This window comes from Schistocerca serialis, chromosome 2 (assembly GCF_023864345.2).
Source record: "Schistocerca serialis cubense isolate TAMUIC-IGC-003099 chromosome 2, iqSchSeri2.2, whole genome shotgun sequence".
NCBI classification, from domain to species: Eukaryota; Metazoa; Arthropoda; class Insecta; order Orthoptera; family Acrididae; genus Schistocerca; species Schistocerca serialis.
Window position 1 is genome coordinate 573,679,502 of NC_064639.1, and position 24,969 is coordinate 573,704,470.

Here is a 24,969-nt window from a genome sequence, read left to right on the forward strand (position 1 = left end):
TTAAAATTTGAAGAAGGGTTACGGTAGAGCATTTTCATTCTTGTAACATATTGCTGTAGGAAGGACTAGAGATGCTGTATTTAAAATTTCAAAATTATAGTACAATAATTAGAAATTAATTTTCAGTAAAAGCTTCATTTTCTGTCCAAGTCACCCCAAGTTACGGTATGTATTTTAGAGCCCATATGTACTCGACAATTTTTCCTTCTCATGGTCTGTACTACCAGCACTCAAAATGTGGAGAGCAATGAGTTTGCAGTTGGAGAGATTTGTTTTGTAGTATCGAAAATGAAGGAGTGCTCATAGCTCTTAAGGTATGTAACATAGAGCACATGTTTATTAGACGTTTTTGTCTTGTTTTGGTCCATATTACCACTTCTGAAAGTTTTTTGGTAGAGTTTAGGTTCACTCCATTTGTCATGTGGGACATGACTTTTGATTCACCCTATCAAATAACGCAGATGTGCTGTGGGAATGAGCTCTTTCGTTTTCTTCTTTGCTGTTGATTTTAATTATAACAGAATATTTAAACATTTAGACAAATTGTCTCTCCGATACGATTTTAAGAATAAAAGGGTTTTTCCCAGTCTTTCTTCCAGATAGAATTAAGTTTATATTAACGTCAGTTACAGAACCCATACGACTGGTTTTTGAAAGAGCAGTCCTTACAACCCGTATCTGAAACAAACAATATTATTTTGGAAAAGTAATAGGACGACATAAGGAACACCAGTCAATCGTTGCTGTAACCACCACTGAGGATGCAGTTCGAAAATTTATAAATTCACTTAATTTATCTAGCTTTCTGCACACGAACTGAGGTTTGAAATCGACGTTTCAGTATACTACTAAGCTAACTCAGTGCTCTGAAACTTCTTAATAGTACCCGTTTGCAAATTTAAATTGTGAGAGTTAATATCATTTAAGCTACCATCGCCACAAGGTCAGCATGTGGAGCTGTCAGTCTCATAGCCAATACACCAGTTACCCCCACCGATTTTCCCGTTCATGTCAAGCGACTTCACTGAATCGGTTTCAATAACAATAAACAATAAACAATAACAATAAACAAGGCTCACTGACAGACATTCATATACGTTGGAATTGATTTACGATTCCAGCGTTTTTCGAATGGTTGTCCTTTCACGAACAAGTAGTTTAGAAAACCAGTTCATACTTTTCCCACACAGCATCCTAAAAGCAAAAAGTCTTCTGGAGTTCTGTAATTGAGCTGTGCACAAAAAATATAAAATAGTCTTAAGAACAACAACAACCAAAAACGAAAACAAAGGAGTCATTGTCATTGACGTTCTGTGTGATTTAATCGTATTTTAATTTCGACTTATATATCTTCAAAATGAGCGAAGTCGGAACAAGGAGCCGCAATCTGCGTTGTGATGCAATCCCCAGGGATACCACAAATTAGGACGTTCATTATGTCCAGTTTCCATATACTTAAGAATAATTGTGAAGCTTTGGCGAGTTTCCTGATGTTTTATGAATTTATGGTACAAAGGCCGTCTGTAAACATATATGTCACGGCTGGTATCCATTTCGGGTCATCATCAGGGTGTTGGTACTTTCAGTTGTGCGAGTTCAGAAGTATTCACAAAATTGAGAGTATTAACATCAGAAAGAGGACCAGAGACTGAAGCCACTTGTGTAAAACATATTTTCAGACAGCATGTGTACCATGAACTTTATAACATAATTTCAGTTATTTTCTTCCGATATCGGACTATACAAGATTGTTTCGATCCTTATCGCTTTCTGTAGCGCTCTGCATTTCTGCCTAGTGGCCGATAACCTGTTACAGCTTCCTTTATCTTTCAGCATACTTTTACTGACGGTATTAATTACTGTCTATGCAGGTCAGTTCGGTTGTTCTACTTCCAAATTCCATTCTACACCTCGCACTAATAAACTACTCCCCAGAACTGTATTTCAGCTCGTTGTAAATTACGATTCGCCATCTCAGCCACTTTCCCCCTCCTCTCACAGCTTGCACGTGTCCTTACCGCTCTTTTTGCGTTTCTAAGACAGAGTAACAAAGGATACAAACACAGTATCTAACGGTTTCTAATCGTCTCGTTTAGTTCAAGCTACCCGTCATTCTAAATTATGTTGTTACCTTGGAAGTCCTATATTTTTCATCATTTTGTTATGTGATCATACTGTCCTTGACATAACCAAAGAATATACAAGATGCTGTTATACGGTACTGTGCTAGTCGTTAACTACAAGATCACCGTTCGTTCAATGCGACACTTTTCTCCCAGAGATGAATGACTTGCCCGCATCTCGTGGTCGTGCGGTAGCGTTCTCGCTTCCCACGCCCGGGTTCCCGGGTTCGATTCCCGGCGGGGTCAGGGATTTTCTCTACCTCGTGATGGCTGGGTGTTGTGTGCTGTCCTTAGGTTAGTTAGGTTTAAGTATTTCTAAGTTCTAGGGGACTTATGACCACAGCAGTTGAGTCACATAGTGCTCAGAGCCATTTGAACCATGAATGACTTAGCGAAGATATTCGATTTTGAACATTGCATTTTAGATGTCGAGGAATCGTCCTACCTCGAAAACTCGTCACGCTTTCTGCTCTATGTTGACTTTTTGATCTCAGGAAAGTGGAACCAGTCACTGGGTTCTATGTCTGGAGAACACCAGGGGTGAGGCAAAATTTTGTAGCCAATAGAAGCAGCATATGTGATTGTGTCCAATGCACAAAGGAGCGTAGGCACTGTCGTACAGAAAAAACACCTGCCGGGATCGCTTTCCACGACGTTTGATCTTGACAACTTCCCCATACGTCGTCAGGGCATTACTGTAGTGCGTATATGTGACGGTTTCCCCTGTACGAGTATAATTTATTAACACCACACCATGGCAGTCCCGATGGAAATCCCCTGGCAGTTAGATAGAAGGCCTGCCGCTTCGTTCTTCGTCATTCTGATTTGTTAATATTTTAAACGGCAGTTGGAGCGTCACATTTCTAGAAAGATCTATTCATCTTCTTTTCTGCTCATGTTACGTCTGCACACAGCAGTTTCGACGAGCTGTTACAGTGTAACATTCTCTCTTGACTCTTTTTAATATTCTGATTTAATGTGTATGAGTTACTATTGTTAGAGAACATATCAAACGCAACTTCGTGTAGTAATGTGACTGTTAGGTTTGTTTATAAATACCTTTTTCTGCTACCTATCACAACTTCCTTTTTGTTTGCATTTTGAGCATGCGTTTCGGGATACGACTCTCATCTTCAAGTGTACTACACCATTCCTATGTGCTACACCATTGGATCGTGATGTTTATGATGTGTGAGGTGCGGAACTGTTGTGTTGTGTTTACTGTAATACAAGAAAAAACGCAATTTTTACAGCGGAGACAACAGAATATTCACCATTTGGTTTTTCTGTTCTTGCACTGGTCGAGTGTGAAGATCAAATTACTCGATATAAGGTCCGCTTGTCAAAAATTTAAAAAAAAAGACACTGGTTTCAGGGTTCCGAAGCTTTTTCTCAGAAGCGGGCATACGTTTCAAGCTGAAATGTATGTCACGTACTAAGGTCTATTGTCCCTTGGCGGTGTAAAAAATTTAAGCTTCTGTGTAAATGAAATCAAAGGAACGGCCGTTTATGTCACATATCTTGATACTCGCAAACCCACTCACCAAACCCTATAGGGTACTTCCCGCTGACATACAACCACGAAATTCGGTAACAAGCAAGGTTTCACACAAAAAGCAAAGGGAAAAAAGCTAATTGTTAATTTTTAATTATATCAATCGAAGAAAATATTTCTTTTTGTCTTTTGTTATCGTTTGTCTGTCTGTCCATCTGTTAGGACCTTTTTCTCAGGAATACGTCGTTGTATGAAGTTCAAATTTGTATCACATACTAAGGTCTACAATCCCTTTATGGTGCAAAACATTTTAGCTTCCAGGTAAATGCAGTCATAAGATACGTCCACACATGTCATATTTTGATACTCCCAAACTCACTTATCAAAACCTATTGCGTACCCTTGCTGGCCTAGAATCATAAAATTTGGCAAGAAGCAAGGTTTCGCTGTACAAATAAAGGAAAAATATCCAAAAAGAGTCCATTTTTAAATATATCACACGAAGAAAATTTCCGAGGCACCTTTTATCCGTCTGTCTGTATGTTAAGATCCCATTTTCTCAGGAACGGGCAGAGGTATTAAGCTGAAATTTATGTGTAAGAAATTCAAACTTCTAAGTAAATTCAGTCGAAAGGTATTTAACATATTTTGATATCTTGGCAGTATCAGTGTCCATAACGTGCAAAAATTGTCGAAGCTATTGATTCCTGGGAAGAATGAACCATATACAGTCACGTTCAGAAGGAAACAGAACACCCTGAACTACTAAAGATAGGACGTTGATATTCACAGGACATCTACGTCAGTATGCTCTGCAGAAATGATCAGAACTTGAATCATTTCGGCCCGGGGGTCCCAGTTCAACATCGATATTGCGCCGCAACGCCATCTGCGGGTAAAATGTGCCTGCGGCTCTCGTTGTTTCTATAAACTGAGGGTCATAGATCAGTGTGACTTGAGCAGACGTGCAGTGCGGCACGCAGACATCCTCACGAACCATATCGTCAAATCAGTGAGTTTGAAACAGGGCGCATAATTGACATACGAGAATGTGCTGCCTTCATCAGGAGACTGCTGCTCGTGTGGGGCGAAGTGTTTCGGCAGTGCAACGGCTGCGTGGAGAATGGCTCACAGAAGGCCATATGGCCATAGAACTGCGTCCTCTTCGGCTCTAGTGGAACAGTGTAACCATCGTACAGTATCAGTGGGGCCAATGCGTCGTCAAATATTACGGCGTGGGTTACGTGTGCGTCGTCCACTTCTCCGCCTACCTATGATGAATGTGTATAAACATGTTTGATCGCAATCGTGTAGGGAACGACGTCACTGTGGAGAGGAATGGCATCAGACGGTGTGTTTCAAAATGATTGCCGCATTTTGGATCACCAGAGACATGGGGAATCATAGTGACTGCATTCACACAAGACATATAGCGCCAGCTCGAGGCCTTATGGTGTGGGGTACTAATTGGTACATACATAAATCACAGTTGGTTCGTATCCAGGGCACTACGCCCACTATTATCTTGTTGTTGTTGTTGTGGTGTTGTGCAAGCTTCTTCATCTCCCAGTACCTACTGCAACCTACATCCTTCTGAATCTGTTTAGTGTATTCATCTCTTAGTCTCCCTTTACGATTTTTACCATCCACACTGCCCTCCAATACTAAATTGGTGATCCCTCGATGTCTCAGAACATGTCCTACCAACAGATCCCTTCTTCGAGTCATCTTGTGCCACAAACTCCTCTTCTCCCCAATTCTATTCAGTACCTCCTCATTAGTTATGTGATCTACCCACCTAATCTTCAGCATTCTTCTGTAGCACCACTTCTCGAAAGCTTCTATTCTCTTCTTGTCCAAACTATATATCGTCCACGTTTAACTTCCACACATGGCTACACTCCATACAAATACTTTCAGAAACGACTTCTTGACACTTAAATCTATACTCGGTGATAACTAATATCTGTTCTTCAGAAACGCTTTCCTTGCCATTGCCAGTCTACATTTTATATCCTCTCTACTTAAAACCATCGTGAGTTATTTTGCTCCCCAAATAGCAAAACTCATTTACTACTTTAAGCGTCTCATTTCCTAATCTAATTCCTTAGTATTACCTTAGTGTTTGTCATACTGCGACCTGTAGCTGTACTCATTCTGCACAACACCCCAGACGCCAGTTTTCAGCAAGACAGTGCACGATTTCATCCGTTGCTGCGCGAATACATGTATTCTTGGTGTCACAGGATATCAGCCTTTGCTCTGACCCGCCACATCACCAGGCTTGTCGCCAGTCGAAAATGTGTCCGATATGGTGAAAGGATGGGTGCAGCGCTGCGGCCCAATCCCAGCCACCACATGAACATTGGAACCGGGTGAATGTAGCATGGATGGTTATATCACAGGACGCCATTCGCGCCTTATACGCGTCAATGCCATCACGCATGGAACAAGTTTTCATGCCCTATGGCGGACCCTACACCTACTAGGCAACAGGGCACATGCAAAACCGAGATGAATGAAATACTGATCATTTCTGCAGAACATAGTAATATAGATGTCCTGTGAATATGAAGGTCTCATCTCTAGTCCCTCGAGGCGTTCTGTTTTTTCTGAACGTCCTACTCGCACAGAGCCGGAGTTTTTCCTATGGGTCCAGAAATGTTTCAACTCACTTGTGCCATTGCCAGAGGGTTTTCTTTACACAAATCTATTTTAAGCGATAATTAATGTACGAGAACTGAGCACAAAAACAAGTTTTGTTTGTTGTCATTTCATTAATTTTACATTGAAGTGCTGTGCAGGACTTTCCGTCAATTACCGGGAACAGATAGCTTGTCTTTCGCACCTAAATGATGTTAACGTGAATTTGGTTGGTACGTTAACAATGCATCACCTCACAAATCGAAAACATCAATAAATAGTATAGCTTTCCTAGAAAGTGGATATTTGTTTAGCTTTGTACGTGCGGTAGTGCTCTATGCTGTACAGGGCCATAGGAACAACGAGGGTGCATCAGAACATTTGTTTTACACATTTAAACTGTGATCTATGTATCTAAGGCACTGACGACTTGCGAGACAGAGAAAAAGTCATTGGCCTTCTGATGTACGTCCATGACATCTTCCAATCAGCTTTCCGCAAAAAAAAAAAGACAGTTATGTCAGGGGCTATCCTTCAGGATTTAAATGTTTCCATCACAAGGTGGTTCAGACGGTTTTGGATGCTGTAGATGGCCTTACAACCTTCTGTTCGAATTACTTTGATATTTTAAAGATATCTGCTATTGTAATCTTTTCCCACACTGAATAAGGCCACTTCCTCTCCGAGATTACTGTGACAGTCGGCAGGTGATGCTAGATGGTGCAATAAGGGAAGGTGTGCAGTGAAATTGGGGAGTGAGAATGAAATTTTCAGATGAGTACGTTTGCAGCACACGCCAGTGACTGACGGTTTAATTTCCGAAGTAGCAGACAAATTATCTGCAAAATGGGTCAATTTACGGCAGGAAGTGGTAGAATGATTACTAATTCACTGGAGCTGCTCATGGTGGCTAAAACGCAGCGAAGAGTGACACAAAACACGCTGTTTCGACAAACGGACAAATTCTAACTTATGGAATATCTACTGCAAGAAATTATGTGATCATGTAGCAGTAGCTTGGAAGCAGTAAGTGGGTAACTAACGAACAGTGGCATATCGTCTAACGGAGGAACAGAGATCCTGACTGAAATATTTTAAAATTATTTTGTTTGGTATTGATCGCACGATCTATCATTCACAGCATTGGTTTTATCTTGTTACAGCCACTGATGTATTTGTTGCTATTTTGCTATTTTGTAAGAATAATCCAGCAACAGCTAGTTTAATACTGTCATATCTGAAAATGGTTAAACCTATCGAGATGGGTGGAGTATATATTTATTTCTGTGATTGTAACTGACTTACGGAGTGTACAAATTTGAAGCTGACAGTGAGGCAGTTTCCATCTGTAGGGCCTGGTCGCCACTGCAGACCTATTAAAGAGTGTGAGACCGTGTTCGTTATAGTTATCTGAACAAAATCTTGTTTCCTTAGAAGCCTCCTTGTTCCCAAAGTATTCCTGTTTGCTGCCAATACACAAGTATTTATAAACTCCTGTCTGACACTAACGAGCCAAGCGGGAAAGTGTACATTTCATCATTGTCTGTCGACTCGAAACTTGACATCTCTTTGTCGGAATAGTACAGTATCACACACTTTCATTTCTGTTGCATGTAGCACGAAAGCTGTACCCTTCCTCACATGAGTTTCTAAACGAAATAGTACCCTCTAGGTCTCCACTACAAGTCTCCCAAAAGAAAAACTGGAATCTTCAATCACCTTAATAGTTAGGTATTTCCTTCTTGCTGCTGGCCTCGGTTTCACAAAAATATTTTTCTGTTTATAGATGCGCTGGATGTTCCCTCGTGTGAATCCTGTGGCATGTTGTAGTATCACGGTGTTTTATAATTTTGGGCAGGACTACAACAAAAACAATTACTTATTAGTAGCGTAACATGAGGTTTCATTTAATTGCTGCGTCTCCCGGCTAAAGATAGTTATTCTGTTAAAGGAGTCACCACCTGGTAAAGTGTAGCAATGTTGTCTGTCAAGCAGTGTAAATGACACTAAGTTCATGCACAAAAGTGATCTCATACAATTTGCCGCTACTGTTATGCAAGGTGGCAGCACTTTTCTTTAAGCAAAATGAACCGTTTTTACACAGAATACCACACGCGCATAACACTAATGTATTATTTCGTGTCAAAAATATTTCATAAAAGTTCATATGAATCACTTATCGGATCTGGTTCAGGCATTGTTTTGCTATTAACAAATAATATATATTCATTATTTTCGGTACCTTTACTATATCCATTAACATTTAAAATTAATTTTCAATGTTAACCACTTATTGTTCAGCATTTTACCAATAAACCGCGCTGTAGATCAATAGCCGCTAATGGCTGCACCCCACTATAGCTGAACAGAAAACTTAACATTTATATAGGACGAGAATCATATAAAAATTAAAATTCAAAAACACGTGTTATTTCAGTGACACAGAAACTCTATATTCATATACTACTTAACAACATAATACAGTTCTTTACAGAACTCCATGTGAAACGTACCCTTAGAAAAATTGTGAACGACTGTGCCAGAAAACTTCAACGTTATTTGATACAAAGACAGCTGAGTAAAACTGAACGTACTCAGACAGTTCTCTCTTATTCTGATCTTCACTAAACTGACACACAATATTTTTTTAGCGCAACGCAATCTGACTTTTAATAATCCCCACAAAAGAATGGCCCTCACTAACAATAACCTATACCTTTCATGAATCATTTACCTCACAAAAATCTTCGTTACTTAAACTACTGCAATACAGCGAGCGCCAATACTGCCAGCTAAAAAACAGATTCTGACTAATGAAGGCACAAACTACTGATAGGCATAGTTAGCAAATGAAAGATTTTGATAGAGAACAAACAATGAATTTACCTTAATAATGTTCAATAGTCGTCATATATCTATCAACTCATGACAACCATCTTTACAAATTACCTTTTTCTGGCGGACACACGTCCAGATCGTCAGCTTATAGTAACTGGTATCTCTTTCTCCACATTCACCACTGCTGGCGGCTCACCTCCAACTAGCCAACGCTACGTGCTGTTCACATCCAACTGCCCAGCACTACACAAGCGAACAGTCCAACAATGAGTCCAGCCAGCCACAGACTGCACACAGCACAGTCAGTGATTTTCATACAGAGCACTACGTGGAGTTACCAACATAAAAACCTACTTACAAGTGCTACAAGACATCAGTCACGTCCGATCACTAAAACACTTCGAACAAGAAGAAGGATTATTCTAGAAGAATCATACATAGCAAAAGATGGAGATTTTTATTATCTTTTTCCATAGATATTGTCTGAGACACAGGTTTTTACAGAATATTAAATTATGTCACTGAAAACAATTATCTATTATTTTACAAACGATGAAGTCCTTTTTTATTAACATCACGAGAATTTACATTCATATTCCACACACAATGGTGTCGTAAATAATTTTCTGAATAAAATGTGTGCGTGGATATTACAACATCATAATCGTCATAAACTTTCGATTGCATGGTCTCTGTGTACATCCTGTACATAAAATGAATGCCAAGTACCTCCTAGAAAACAATAATTACAAAATAAAAATTGGAGTAAAACCGTCGTTTGATATTTTCACTTATTTACAGTTCAGAACAGCTAACGAGAGCATCTGTCGAGACAAAAATTATGCTCTTCAGATATTTCCTTCAGGAATGAAATGAATGTGGAAAATCTCTGCAAACGCAGCTTTACAATCAATAAAAGACATACGTGAAAACGTACAAAAAATCTCGCATCTCTACACTGGAAACACAAAAAGATATAAACAAAATTAAATATAGTGTCTTACTACTCGTTGACACACTGTTTGTACTCATACAGCACCAAATGTATTCTTCAATAAGGTATTTCAGATGCATCCTTCAAATATAAGTCATCTGATTAGTTTAATGACATGCTCCACGTCACCCCTCCATGTCTCACTCTTTGGAATGTTTACGCAAGTCTGTACGTGAGGTATATATTTTAATATCGACATTGAACCTTGTTTCGCTAGTTAAAAGTTTTTTGATATCTCATGACGGCAGATAACGAAACATCGTAAAACTTATAAATAAAGACAGTTTCTTTAGTGATATAGACGTTTTCATTAATAAAATAAAAATTTGCTTAGATGCATCAGCAGTTGTATGGTATGCGTCTATCAGCTGAATATACTTTTAATCTGCAGCCCCAAGAATTTAATACTACCGGATCAGCCTATCTGCTTGTCGCCGTAGTTTAGGCTTACGTTTGGGGAGGAGGGGATCCCTCTTACAATGACTGAACTGCTTATAGCATGTTTCCAAATTCAGTAGTCAGAATTGAGCAGGAGCTTATTATTAATGTCCATGAAAAATTCCATTCACGAATTTTCCTAGAACTATACTTGATTTGCTATTTGTCACAATGTTTGTATCATCTTCAAATAAAACAAACAAGGAATCTGGTAATGTTACTGATGATTATACTTTCTTCATACACAAGAAAAGCTAAGGGCCTCAAGACGGAATTTAGTGGAATACCATTTGTGATTAGTTCCCAGTAACATGACGTATGATACGTAGTTGAATAAAAAATTGTGTGTTACTTGACACAAAGCAACACAAAGTTCAAAAAGGTCGGCAACCTGGGATTCTGATCCTACTTCATCATTAAGAAAATGACCTACTCCTCTAGTATGAGAACTACCTTGCAACAAATATTCCTTCTCTTAACAGTCTTTCCTATGTTCTTGCTCCTCAACTAGTTACTGAAAATTAATTTCATCCTGACCACGCTTACATCTGCCCTAGGTTCATCCAGTTATAACTGAAGCAAAAGGTCAAAATTATAGCTCACATTTACCACAAAGCTGTTAGATGAAATTCTACACCTGTTCCTTTTGTTATCCGTTGCCACTTCCCTCTACCCTACTCCCTCCTTAAGCTGTCCAAATACTCGTATATCCTGGGCTTATCTAATAGAGCTTGAAATGTAGCAGTTTTCCCCTCCTGTTCCACTATCTGCCTATCGTTCTACAAATCCTAAAGACCTCTGAAAATCCCAATTTCCACATCAGTACAGTCACCTCAATGGAAAAAGCTACCACATGTTTCACAACGCTCCACAGAGCCAAAACTTAATAGCGGGTCTGTCGTTTTCTACTCGTCGTAAAATGATAACTCACAAAGAGTAAATCAATTAAATTACGGGGGGACAAGAACATACATTTCCAAAAATTTGGTACACAAACTACTAGTGCAAAATATTTGAATCAAAGAACTTAAAATACGCTCTAACGCTCGGGAGTATGAACTAAGTAATAAAGGAGAACACTATACTTAAATTTCCGGAAAGAAAAAGAGCGACTGAAGGAGATTCTTTAAGTGTAGCAAGCCGAAAGTATAATAAAAAATACGACTACAGTCATATTTTACGATCTATTCACTTTTTTTGGACTAATACGTAAGGAAAAGTGAAATCTTTAATAGTAACACACACTTGTTCAGGTATTTTCTGAGTAATCTAATCTACAATGATCTTCTACTTTGCCAGCAACACTCACTATTTCAATTTGAAACTATTACTTTATGTGTATCCTAGGGCCACTGACCACAGTAAAAATCAACAGATGTTACTGATTTCTGGTCTCATCCTCTGCGCTCTTATATTTACAGCTTCACAGGAAAGAATAATTTGATTAAACAGCCGCACTACTTTCACTGATGATCGGATGCGGTCGACGTAGTTGCTGTCGATACCACAATTTCTACTTGTACTCATGAGACAATGAATTTACTGTTGACAAATTTATAAAACATAGATAAACTACAAAACACAAATTATTGATGTAATAACGTTAGTAACATCATGAGTGTGCATTATTTTCAAAACAAATTTAAAAAAGACCGTGATTAAAACAGTGAAATATTGGAAATATTTGGATGTGATCTACTGATTAGCAGGTGCTTGAAATATTCAGATATCTTCATAAAAAACACGGTTGCTACTTAACAGTGCTGATGTATTACTCCACTACTGAACGATGGAATATAGTTTCTGTCTATATAGTAAGGGGAGGAACTCTGATACTACCGGTCTCTGTTAATATCTTGGTCATACGTTTCAAGAGACATGTTGAACGGTGCTCACTTGCTGTCTGCACTGAACACAAACAAAACTGCATCAAAAAATAATTACGACCCTTCAAAATATACAAATTATGACATAGAGAGAGATGCATGAACAGAACTTAAAGATACAAAATATGACGCAATGAGACACACGATCAACTAACAACAAACGATCTACAATTTAAAAAAAAGAGCAAACAAGAAATCTCATCGTAAATTAATTTTACACGCACCAAAAGCGAGTAACTTGTCAACACAGGGGTAGAACTGAATAGACAGTTATAATGTTTCTCTCCCCTGTAGCCCCACTTACTGCACTTGGAAAATAGGAGGAAGTATCTGCTCATGATTCGAGGATCAAATAATCTTCAGTCTCAAACGTTAAGCAGCAACAGTACCCACAAAGGTACGCACATCAATCGATTGAAAATTAAACCCTAATTTAGCTTCCTGTTCTTTTCAGAATTAGATCTACTGTTCTACAAAGCAACATATTGATTCATATGAGCTGAAACAAAGATGATTGCGTCAAGAGACAGACGTCGACACTATTATTTTCTTCTAGGAAATTTGAAAACCTTATGTAAGAAGAACGTTACCGCTTTATTAATAACAATAATTATGTAATATGAAGAAGATACAGAACGACAATGTTACAAATTATCACAGAAAATTTTTCATTCTTGACGTAAGCCGGCCGGAGTGGCCGTGCGGTTCTAGGCGCTACAGTCTGGAGCCGAGCGACCGCTACGGTCGCAGGTTCGAATCCAGCCTCGAGCATGGATGTGTGTGATGTCCTTAGGTTAGTTAGGTTTAATTAGTTCTAAGTTCTAGGCGACTGATGACCTCAGAAGTTAAGTCGCATAGTACTGAGAATCATTTGAACCATTCTTGACGTAAAGTTTCTTACAGAAACACAACAGATCTGAGGCACAATCACATACCATTTCATTGTTTTTCTGGCTGTACTGTGTAACCCTTGATAGGGTAACAATTTCAAACATCGTGCTTATTAAATAAAAGCTGACATTCTACATGGTAACTATATATGAAAAAATTACATTCCTTTCCCAACTGAGAAGTTGCTACAACTCTAACGTGATGGTTCCCAGAGGAATCTAGGTGGGAATGCTATAGTGAGCTTTTTCCTTACTAATGCTCGAAGTATCTTCAGCAGTTGAATTCAGTTTGTTCGTTCACACATGTTCTGTAATGTATAAAAGCAACCTTAGTTATAGTCGTAATAATAATCACATGATAATTATTTGTGATTTTATTGTATAACGTTTTTAAAAGAGTGTGAGTAGTTTTGTCATTATTTTAACGATAATTATGTGTCAGGAACCGTGTAAACTACAAACGTTAATGACATAATTTACCGACAGGCCCACAGGGCTGTACGGTTTTGATCTTCAACTAGCTGTTCCCAACCATGCTTTGCTGTGGCTCCGCCTTCGTAAATAGAAAAGAAAGAAATGAGAAAGCACACATTTCTGATAGGTATGGAAATTGTATATATTCATACGTCCTAATTCCTCCTCCCCCTGTTTCTTTTCATCTCATCCTGCTCTTCTGTTCGTTCGTCTCCTATTCCTTTCCTCTCTACTTATCTGTCACCTCCATCCCCTCTTCCTCTCTCCATGTACCCCTCTCCCATCTCTTCCTATCTATTTCTGCCCCCTCAACTTTCCCTTCTCTCTGTTCATCACGTCCTTCCCCTTTCTTTATCCATATCCTCCCACCTCTCTCTCCATTAGCTCCTATACCCTCCCTCTCCCCCCTCTCTTTATCCATCACCTGATCTCCCATTTCTCTGTCTGTTTTCTCCTCCACCTCTCTCTCTATCTTCTCCTGCTCTCTATCAACGCCTTCATCGCTTTCTATGTGCATCTTCTCTTCGCCCCTCTCATCATCTCCTCCCTCCGGTGGTTTCGAGGATTAGAATAGGCCTGTGGTATTCCTGCCTGTCGTAAGAGGCGAGTAAAAGGAGCCTCAAACCTTTTGGCCTGTATGTGATGGTCCCCTCTCAGGTTTGGCCTCCGTATTTCCCAATTCTTCTGAAGAGCGAGCCAATTGTGGAAGGGAGGATTACATGGTTCATCGTGTCCATCATGCATCGAGACCTTTAGTCAGCTTTCTCATCATCACATTGCCGTCCCTCTCGTTCTCTATCTCTTGGGCGAGGGTACATTCCTGGGTGCAGTTTCCACCACGCACTGTGCAGTTTTGCTTTTTGTGGAGACGACTACCATGGCCTTATTTGCACCTAATATCCAGCACACTGGCCAGCCCATGCCTGCGCCATTAACTCCCCACGTATGCCAAGGAGTAGATGCCTATCTCCCTGGAACGTTGGGACTACCGGCAATGGCCATCCAGCCAGGTGGCTCTTGCTGATGCTGGGTGGCGCCTGTGGGGAGGTTCGTTGGTCAGAGTTGGTGGCATCAGGGTGGATGACCAGCAATGAAGCGTGGTACATCATCTCTTGCTGGTGGCCAGCTGCCAGCAGTCTCTAAGCGTTCTCAGGTACAATTCAACGCTCAGAAATACGATCCTGAATCGTTCCTCTTCCTGGCCACACTGTGGCAGAAGCCTAAGGCGCAGGATGGCAGTGACACTTATTCGCCCTGGTTCCTAGTTTGTACCATAGCTGATGGGGAGTCTTTCATATCAATGAAGCCTGAATTCTTTGTAGAGCATTTAGAGGACAAGTTTGGGGAGGTGGATGGCTTGTCCAAAATTCCCTCTGGGTCAGTATTGATAACAACGGCTTCCTCTGCCCAGTCACGAAAGCTGCTTGCTTGTGACAAGTTGGGGGATGTTTCAGTTACCATCACACCCTATAAGAGTTTCCATAGGGAGCGTCTTTTGCAGGCTGATGACGAGCTGCAAGCCAATTTAGAGCGTCGAGGTGTTCATTTCGTCCATCGCGTTCATTGGGGTCCGAAGGATAATCAGATTGCTACTGGTGCCTTCATCTTGCCCTTCAAGGGTCGTACATTACCAGAGAAGGTCAAGGTGAAGGTCTACCACTGTGATGTCAAGCCCTATATCCCTCTCCCAATGTGGTGCTTTAAGTACCGGAAGTTAATCCATATGTCTTCCTGCTGCACTTCCAGCCTCACATGTCGAAACTGCGGATGACCATCACATCCCAATACTCCATGTGCCCCGGCCACCCACCTGTGTCAACTGCGGAGAGCATCATTCACCTTGCTCGTCGGACTGCAGGATGTTACATAAAGAGCGGAAAAATAATGGAATTAAGACCCTGGACTGACTGACAAATACTGAGGCTAAGAGGAAATATGAACGACTCCATCCTGTGCAGATGACTTCCTCATATGCCGCTGCTACGACAACCGTGATATCCCCATCAATTCAGCAAATTCCAGTCGGCTCACCAAGCCATACAACTCCATGTGGCCCCTTGCCCATGGGGGGCAAGGGTTCCTTGGGTCCCTCCCTTCCCAGGTTTCCACAAGTGGAAAGGATGACGCCCAGCAGTGCCATAAGGGCCCACAAGCAGCTGGTCATAGGGCTTCGCGATCCTCCTCTCTCCTGGAGACTGAATCAGTGAGGACCTCCCAGCCAGTGAAACCCAAGGAGCAGCCAGAAAAGTCCAAGAAGAAGACCTCTAAGATAAAATAACTTGTGGTGGCACCCACCCCTACGCAACGTACAAGCTCTGCGTCTGTCAGTGAGGTAGAGATTCTGGCGTCTGTTGAAAACCTAGATCTCGCCGGGCTCTCAGTCACAATGGATGTCACTTGCACAGGTACTCAATCAGTGGCAGCAGGTGACCCTGACTCCTCAGTCCCTTCAGGCCTTTCTCGACCATGGACAATGTCATCCTCCAGTGGAACTGCAGCGGTTTTTTCCACAATAATGCTGAGCTCCGAGAACTTCTCAGCCTTCACCGTTTCCTCTGCATTGCTCGTCAGGAAACTTGGTTTCCGGCGATGCGAACCCCCGCCCTCCGTGGCTATCGGGTTTATTATAAGAACCAGGCAGCTTATGAGAGGGTATCTGGTGGTATCTGCATCTACATCGCCGGCCGCGGTGGCCGTGCGGTTCTAGGCGCTGCAGTCCGGAACCGCGGGACTGCTACGGTCGCAGGTTCGAATCCTGCCTCGGGCATGGATGTGTGTGATGTCCTTAGGTTAGTTAGGTTTAAGTAGTTCTAAGTTCTAGGGGACTGATGACCTAAGATGTTAAGTCCCATAGTGCTCAGAGCCATTTGAACTATTTTGCATCTACATCCTTCACCCTGTTTACAGCGAGTCTGACCCTCTAAAAACACCTATAGAGGCTGTTACTGTTTGGGTGTGGACGCCTCAGGCTGTTACTGTCTGCAGTCTTAATCTTCCACTGGATTGTGATATCATGCAGCATGTTCTGGCTGTACTGATAGCCCAGTTGCCGCCACCTTTTCTGTTACTAAGCGACTTCAAAGCCCATAACCCTCTGTGGGGTGGATCAGTGGCAACAGGCTGAGGCAGCATTGTTGAGCACGTATTGGCACAGCTCGACCTTAACCATTTAAATAATGATGCCTTCATACATTTCAGTGTGGCACATGGCACGTACTCAGCCATTGACCTTTCGATCTGCAGCCCTAGCCTATTACCATCTGACCAATGGAGTGTGCTTGATGACTTGTGTGGTTGTGACCACTTTCCGACCTTCCTGTCACTGCCACAGCGTCACTCTTCTGGGCGCCCCTGCAGATGGGCCATGAATAAGGCTGACTGGGACTTGTTCACCTCCATTGCCACTACTGAGCCTCTTTCCAATGACGCCATTGATGTGGTTTTTCACTTGGTCACCACTGGCATCATTGCTGCTGCAGAATCTGCCTTTCCCTATTCTTCTGGATCCCCTCGGCGGAGGACTGTGCCTTGGTGGTAGCCTGAGATCGCTGAGGTGATTAAAGATCGTAGGCAGGCACCCAGCCTCACAAGCAGCATCCCTCTTTGGAACACCTCATCGCCTTTAAATGTCTCTGTGTGTGAGCCCGCCGCCTCATTCGCCAACGTAAGCAGGAGTGCTGGGAAAGTTATGTCTCCACCATTGGCCTCCATACCTCGGCATGGCAGGTTTGGGATAAGATTAGGCGACTCTATGGTTATCGGACCCCAGTCAGCGTACCTGCGCTTTCACTGAATGGAGCAGTCTGTACTGACTCCAACACAATTGTAAACCGCTTAGCAGAGCATTTTGCGAATTACCCACTGGCCTTTCGCTCCCTGAAAGAGTGGTTGGAATGTCGGAGCCTTTCATTTCACAAGTGCCACCCTGAATTGTACGATGCTCCGTTCAGTGAGTGGGAATTCCAAAGTGCCCCAGCCACTTGCCATGATACAGCTCCTGGGCCAGATCGCATCCACTGTCAGATGCTGAAACACCTCTCAGTGGACTGCCAGCAACGCCTCCTAGATCTTTTCAACCATATCTAGGTTGACGGTGAGTTCCCGACACAATGGCGGGATAGCATTGTAATCCCCATGTTGAAACCTGGCAACAACCCACTGGAGGTGGACAGCTACCGCTCCATTGGCCTCACCAACGTTCTTTGCAAGTTGCTCGAAAACAATGTGAGCCGGAGGTTGAGTTGGCTACTTGAGTCTTGAGGCCTTCTGGCTCCGTCTCAGGGTGGGTTCCGTAAGGGCCGTTCTGCCGCCGATAATCTGGTGTGCCTGGAGTCTGCCATTCGTAAAGCCTTTGCCTGCCGTCAGTACCTGGTCACCATCTTTTTTGACATGCGGAAGGTGTACGATATAACATGGTGACATCACATTCTCTCCACGCTTCCTGGTTGGGGTCTTCGGGGTCTGCTCCCGATTTTCATACAAAATTTTCTGTTGCTTCCTTCCTTCCGTGTGCAAGTCGCGGCCTCCCATAGTTCCTCCCGAGTTCAGGAGAATGGGGAACCGCAAGGATCTGCCTTAAGTGTCTGCCTCTTTTTGATTGCAATTAATGGGCTCGCTGCGGCGGTGGGAACGTCTGTCTCAGTTCCTTGTACGCTAACGACTCTGCCTATACTATAGCTCCACTGGCATTGCAGCTGCGGAACAGCAGCTCCAGGGTGCTACCCGAAAGGCACAGTGGCTTCCAGTTTTCAGCAGCCAAGACCTGCGTTATGCATTTCTGCCAGCGCCGCACTGTTCACTCTGAGCCACGGCTTTATCTTGATGGCGAACCTCTTGCTGTGGTGGAGACGCATCGGTTTTTGGGATTGGTTTTTGATACCCGGTTGACTTGGCTCCTTCATATTCGGCAGCTTAAACAGACGTGCTGGCGGCATCTTAACGCTCTTCGTTGCTTGAGTCACACCAGCTGGGGCGCCGATCGGTCTACTCTTCTACAGCTGTACCATGCTTTAATTCAGTCCCATCTAGATTACGGGAGCCTGGCTTATGGTTCAGCATCACCTCCCACATTGCAGTTGCTTGACCCCATCCTTCACATTGGGGTCCGACTTGCCACTGGAGCTTTCCAGTCAAGCCCTGTCAACAGCATACTTGTGGAGGCAGGCGTCCCTCCACTGCGGTTCCAGCGCTTATGCTACACACGTTTGTAGCTTGCCTGGGCATCCCAATTATCGTCTCCTGTTCCTTCAGTCGGTCGTCCATCTTCCAGAATGGCGGCCCCGGTCAGGATGTACTTTCGCAGTTGGCGTCAGAGCTCTTCTCTCTGGACTTGAGGTTTCCCTTCTCCCATCTCTTTCCAGGGCCCCTTTGCGTACACGTCCGTGGTGTGTGGCCCACCCATGCCTTCGGCTCGATTTGGCACATGGCCCTAAGGATTCAGTCCCTCCTGAGGCCTTCCGCCGTCGCTTTCTTTCAATCCTTGCTGCGTTTCAAGTCTCTGACGTAGTCCATACTGACGGTTCGATCGTTGCTGGTCGTGTCGGTTATGCTCTCACTCTAGACGATCATTATAAACAACACTCATTGCCGGCGGTCTGCAGTGTTTTCACTGCCAAGCTGGTCGCCATCTCTCGCGCCCTAGAGTATATCTGCTCCTGCTCAGGTGAGTCCTTCGTTATCTGTATTGATTTCCTGAGCGGTTTATGAGCTATTGACCAGTGTTTCCCTCGCTAACGTCTGGTGATGGCTATCCAAGAGTAATTCCATACTCTTGCCCGTTGCGGCCGCTCTGTGGTCTTTATGTGGACCCCTGGTCATGTCGGCATCCCGGGAGATGAATGTGTTGACACACTGGCGAAACAGGCTGTCCGTGCACCAGCCTTGGAGATTGGGATTTCGGAGAGTGACCTCAGGTCAGTTTTGCGGCGGAAGGTACTTCGCACCTGGGGTGAAGAATGGCGCACCCTTCCTTCACCCAACAAACTTCGGGCCATCAAGGAGGCTACCTGTACATGGCGCTCCTCCTTGCGGGTCTCTCACAAGGATTCTGTTGTCCTCTGCCAGCTGCGCATTGACCACACCTGGATGACGCACAGTTATTTATTGTGCCGCGAGGACCCACCGTTATGTCACTGCGGGTCAGCTTTGACAGTGGTCCACAACTTATTTTAGACGAACACGTGCGGTAATATACAGGGTGATCAAAAAGTCAGTATAAATTTGAAAACTTAATAAACCACGAAATAATGTAGATAGAGAGATAAAAATTGACACACATGCTTGGAATGACATGGGGCTTTATTAGAACCAAAAGAAAAAACAAAGTTCACAAAATGTCCGACAGATGGCGCGTGAAAGATCTCTTGCGCGTGTCATTTGATGATCGTGTGCTCAGCTGCCACTTTCGTCATGCTTGGCCTCCCAGGTCCCCAGACCTCAGTCCGTGCGATTATCGGCTGTGGGGTTACCTGAAGTCGCAAGCGTATCGTGATCGACCGACATCTCTAGGGACGCTGAAAGACAACGTCCGACGCCAATGCCTCACCATAGCCCCTGACAGACGGTTGCGCTGCCTGATAAGCTTCCTGCACTTTTATCAGATGCCACTGCGATGGCAGATTTAGCTTTGAGTTTTATTCGTGCAGGGGGTTTTTATAGCTTGATCTAAGTGTTTGTCCTTTTTTTGTGTTGAGTCTGGCCTTTGGCCTACGATTTTAGACTGGGGTTTTTAGTGCGTTTCTTGGTGGTTGGCTTTTCCTTTTTTGTTTCTATGGTCGGCCAACCACTGTCACACTCTCTTGTCACCTACATTGTTTGTTCTTATTCTTTGTGGGTGTTTCAAGTTCGATGAAAAAGAGACCGATGGCGTTAGTAGTCTGGCTGAAGAGCAGCTCATATGCTGCTGCCAGCCCGCCCCAATGGGGAATTGAAATACAATAAAGAAAGAAAAAAAAGCTAGTGGTCTGGTCCCTTCAATCCCACAAACCAACCAACCAAGCTCTCTTCATCTCCTCCTGTTCCCTCTCCCTATCTATTTTCTCCTGTTTTCTATGTTCGTTTCCTCCCACCCGTCTGTCCATCTAATCTTCCCCTCTCTCTGACCTTAAGTGTTGTTTACTGTTATTCTGTAAAATTATTCTAACGATAATCCGGTAAGCCGCAAATACAACTTTCTTGTTTGGTAACAACGTTTCACTATTATATACCTTGTGTAGATTAAAAAATATATAGCTTATATGTGTCCAAACGTTCATTATGTAATGTAAAAATCTGAAGTAAACTGTCAGCGTACTTTTTGAGATTTTTGGTGAATACGTTTTCCCTTCATATGTTTCGTATTTATTTATACATTACGTTTCGAACAAATTAACAGTTACATTTTATACAGACTTCCCCTGTAATTATTACATGTACGTCCACACATTACAAGTGGCGCTCAACTAGGTATACAAAAACATGCGCATATTTGAAAGCAACGTTGTGTCAAAATTTTAAAGGAATCGTTGAAGAACTTTCGGAGCTTTAAGATTCTGAGCAAACGAACATATTTCCCAACAACGTAAACCGTTTATACCTTTTACATACCGTACGGTGCTCCACGAGGTAAGCAACAACACGCTCGTATTCGAATCCAACGTTGTGTAACTATTTCAAAGCAATCAGTGAAAAGCTTTCAGAGATGTAAAATTTTGAACACACGAGCATTTACATTTTTAATTATGTATATAAACTCATAATTTTTGACGGGATACGCTTTTATTTCAAATTTTACACCAGTAATGCAGTCTCGAATGTAATTCTGACTCTACTGGATATTACAAAGTTGTAAAAAAAGAAAATACGTGTTGAAATAATAGAAAATATAATTCTAATTAGTCACTTCACTTGTGATTCATTATCTCGATACAAATCTAATTTTAAGTTTATGAGGCTAGGATGATTACTATAGCTTTTATTTTAGACGAACACGTGCGGTAATATACAGGGTGATCAAAAAGTCAGTATAAATTTGAAAACTTAATAAACCACGAAATAATGTAGATAGAGAGATAAAAATTGACACACATGCTTGGAATGACATGGGGCTTTATTAGAACCAAAAGAAAAAACAAAGTTCACAAAATGTCCGACAGATGGCGCGTGAAAGATCTCTTGCGCGTGTCGTTTGATGATCGTGTGCTCATCTGCCACTTTCGTCGTGCTTGGCCTCCCAGGTCCCCAGACCTCAGTCCGTGCGATTATCGGCTGTGGGGTTACCTGAAGTCGCAAGCGTATCGTGATCGACCGACATCTCTAGGGACGCTGAAAGACAACGTCCGACGCCAATGCCTCACCATAGCCCCTGACATGCTTTACAGTGCTGTCCACAACATTATTCCTCGACTACAGCCATTGTTGAGGGATGATGGTAAACATATTGAGCATTTCCTGTAAAGAACATCATGTTTGCTAATTATTGCTATTCTGATCAGATGAAGCGCCATCCGTCGGACATTTTTGAACTTTTTTATTTTTTTTTGGTTCTAATAAAACCCCATGTCATTCCAAACATGTGTGTCAATTTGTGCCTCTCTATCTACATTATTCCGTAACTTATTCGGTTTTCAAATTTATACTGACTTTTTGATCACCTGGTACTAACATCCCAACAGCCGTCTGCGACGCTGACGCACCTGGCTCCAAGCCTCGGGCCATCGCAGCAGTAACAACGCACCCGAGCCCTCGAAATGAGCTGACAGTCAGAGATGATGGCTGTGAAAAGGGGTAAAACGCTGAACTGTCGTTATACTGTAACACAGACGCATCACAACGCACAAGGAGCTTAGCCCAGAAGCTGATCAAAAGATAGGCGGGACGCCGCTATGCAGCTAACAAGCCAATTACCGTAACGAGGTGCGTAAGAGGCCCTCGCTATTGAAAAGCAATGCCAGCAGCCCGCTAAAAGGCTGCTCTCCGGCGCCACCCAACGACAGCGTCCATCCAGAGCCGGGGGGGCGCTCTTTCTGTCCGACAGTATCTGCTGGCGTCGGGCCGATCACTCGCCCCTCACACGACCGGGCCTGAAATACGTGTCTGTGTCGGCTGCAGTCAGTGGATCCAAATGTGTGCTCCTCCACCATCAGTTTAACGGTACAATATCATACATCGAGCTAGTTAGTTAGTTAGTTAGTCAGTTACAGGTAGTAAAAAGTATGTTCACGATGTCAGTTATGATGTTAACCATGTCAACTGAACAAACGCAGGTTAAGTTCTGATACAGCCAGGTGCTGGCCGTTTACTCTTTCCTGTACAAATGACTATTATTTCTATTCAAGGACTCTTCTATGCTGTAGAAGGAGTTGTTAAGGGGGAAACATCTTTAACCTACATTTGAAAACACTTCTGCAGCCTCTCAGACTTTTTGTTTCCATGTGGATATTGTCAAAGAATTTAGTAGCTCCAATTTCATTTCTTTTTGTGCCAAAGATAGGTTTGCTGAAGGATAATACAAATAATTTTTCCTCATGGCATTGTGAACATCTCTGTCACTCTCAAACTCAGGTGATGCTTGAACAAAATTTTATAAGTGAATAGATGTACTGTGGTGCTGTGTTTAATATTACCACCTATTTAACGAGTTACCTATAATTATACTTTGTGCACCACACACTTAATTCTCATTACTTTCCTTTGCTTAAGAAATATTTTTTGCTTAAGTAGGAGTTAATTCAGAGTTTTCCCCACAAAACATTCTAGGAAAACAAATATACAAAATATTATATGCTAACTCACTGAGATCTATAACCCCAAAATCGACAATGATTTTCAAAGCAAAAGCAGCCGAGCCCAAAGGTTTTACCAAATCTACAAAATCGTTTGTTCCAGTTTCACTTCCCATGAATTTGCGCATATAATAAGTTACAACTTTCTATACTGTTTACTAATTCATGTTGGCACACTAAGTTCATAGGAGGTGAGATATTTTTAATAGCACAAAACCAGGTGGGCTGTGTGTTTTCCAAGTTTTGAGCATGCCCATCTATGCAAAACCAGTCGGAAAATTCCACCTAAACATCATTTACTAATTCCCCCAGTGATGCTCTTTTGCTCAGCTGCCATTTCATTTCTTTTTGTGCCAAAGTTAGGTTCGCTAAAACACAATACAAATAATTTTTCGTTATGGCATTGTGAACATCTCTGTCACTCTCAAATTCAGATAATGGTTCAACAAAATTTTATAACTGAACAGATGTACTGTGGTGCTGTGTTTTATATTCCTAGCTACTTAACGAGATACCTATAATTATACTTTGTGCACCCCACACATTACTCTCTTTACTTTCTATTGCTTAAGGAATATTTTCTGCTTAAGTAGGCATTGCTTCAGAGTTTTACCCCACAAAACATTCTAGGAAAACAAATATATAAAATATTATATGCTAATTCACTGAGATCTATAACCCCAAAACCGACAATGATTTTTAAAGCAAAAGCAGCCAAGCCCAAAGGTTTTACCAAGTCTACAAAATCGTTTGTTCCAGTTTCACTTCCCATCAATCTGCTCGTATAATAAGTTACAACTTTCTACACTGTTTATTAACTCATGCTGGCACACTAAGTTCATAGGAGATGAGATATTTTTAATAGCACAAAACTAGGTGGGCTGTGTGTTTTCCAAGTTTTGAGCATGTCCATATGTGCAATACCAGTCAGCAAATTCCACATAAACATCATTTGCTAGTTTCCCAGTGATGCTTTTTTGCTCAGGTTCAGAACAATGCTTGTATCATCTGCAAATAGGAGTGATTTAGCCTCCTGATTAAAATAAAATGATAGATCATTAACATGAACTAAGAACAATTGTGGACCTGCAACCAAACCCTGTGGGACTCCCATTGCAATTTCTTACCTTGCAGATGATCTGGACTAAGGTCAGGTATACGTCTCCTTCATAAATCTACGAGGAAACTAATCATCCCCCCCAAAAAAAGTACATGGCAGCAACGATATTACAGGTAAGGTAAAAACACCTAACGAATGCACTATAACTTACTTTTTTATCATAGTTACAGACAATTATACTAAGACCATCATTTACTTTTGTGTTTACAGAGCACCTGAAGATGGCAATATGCCGAAAAGGACTCATCGTGAGTGATTTATAAAATGAAAACCATTTAAATGGCAGTGTAACTGGCTGCTTTTCTTA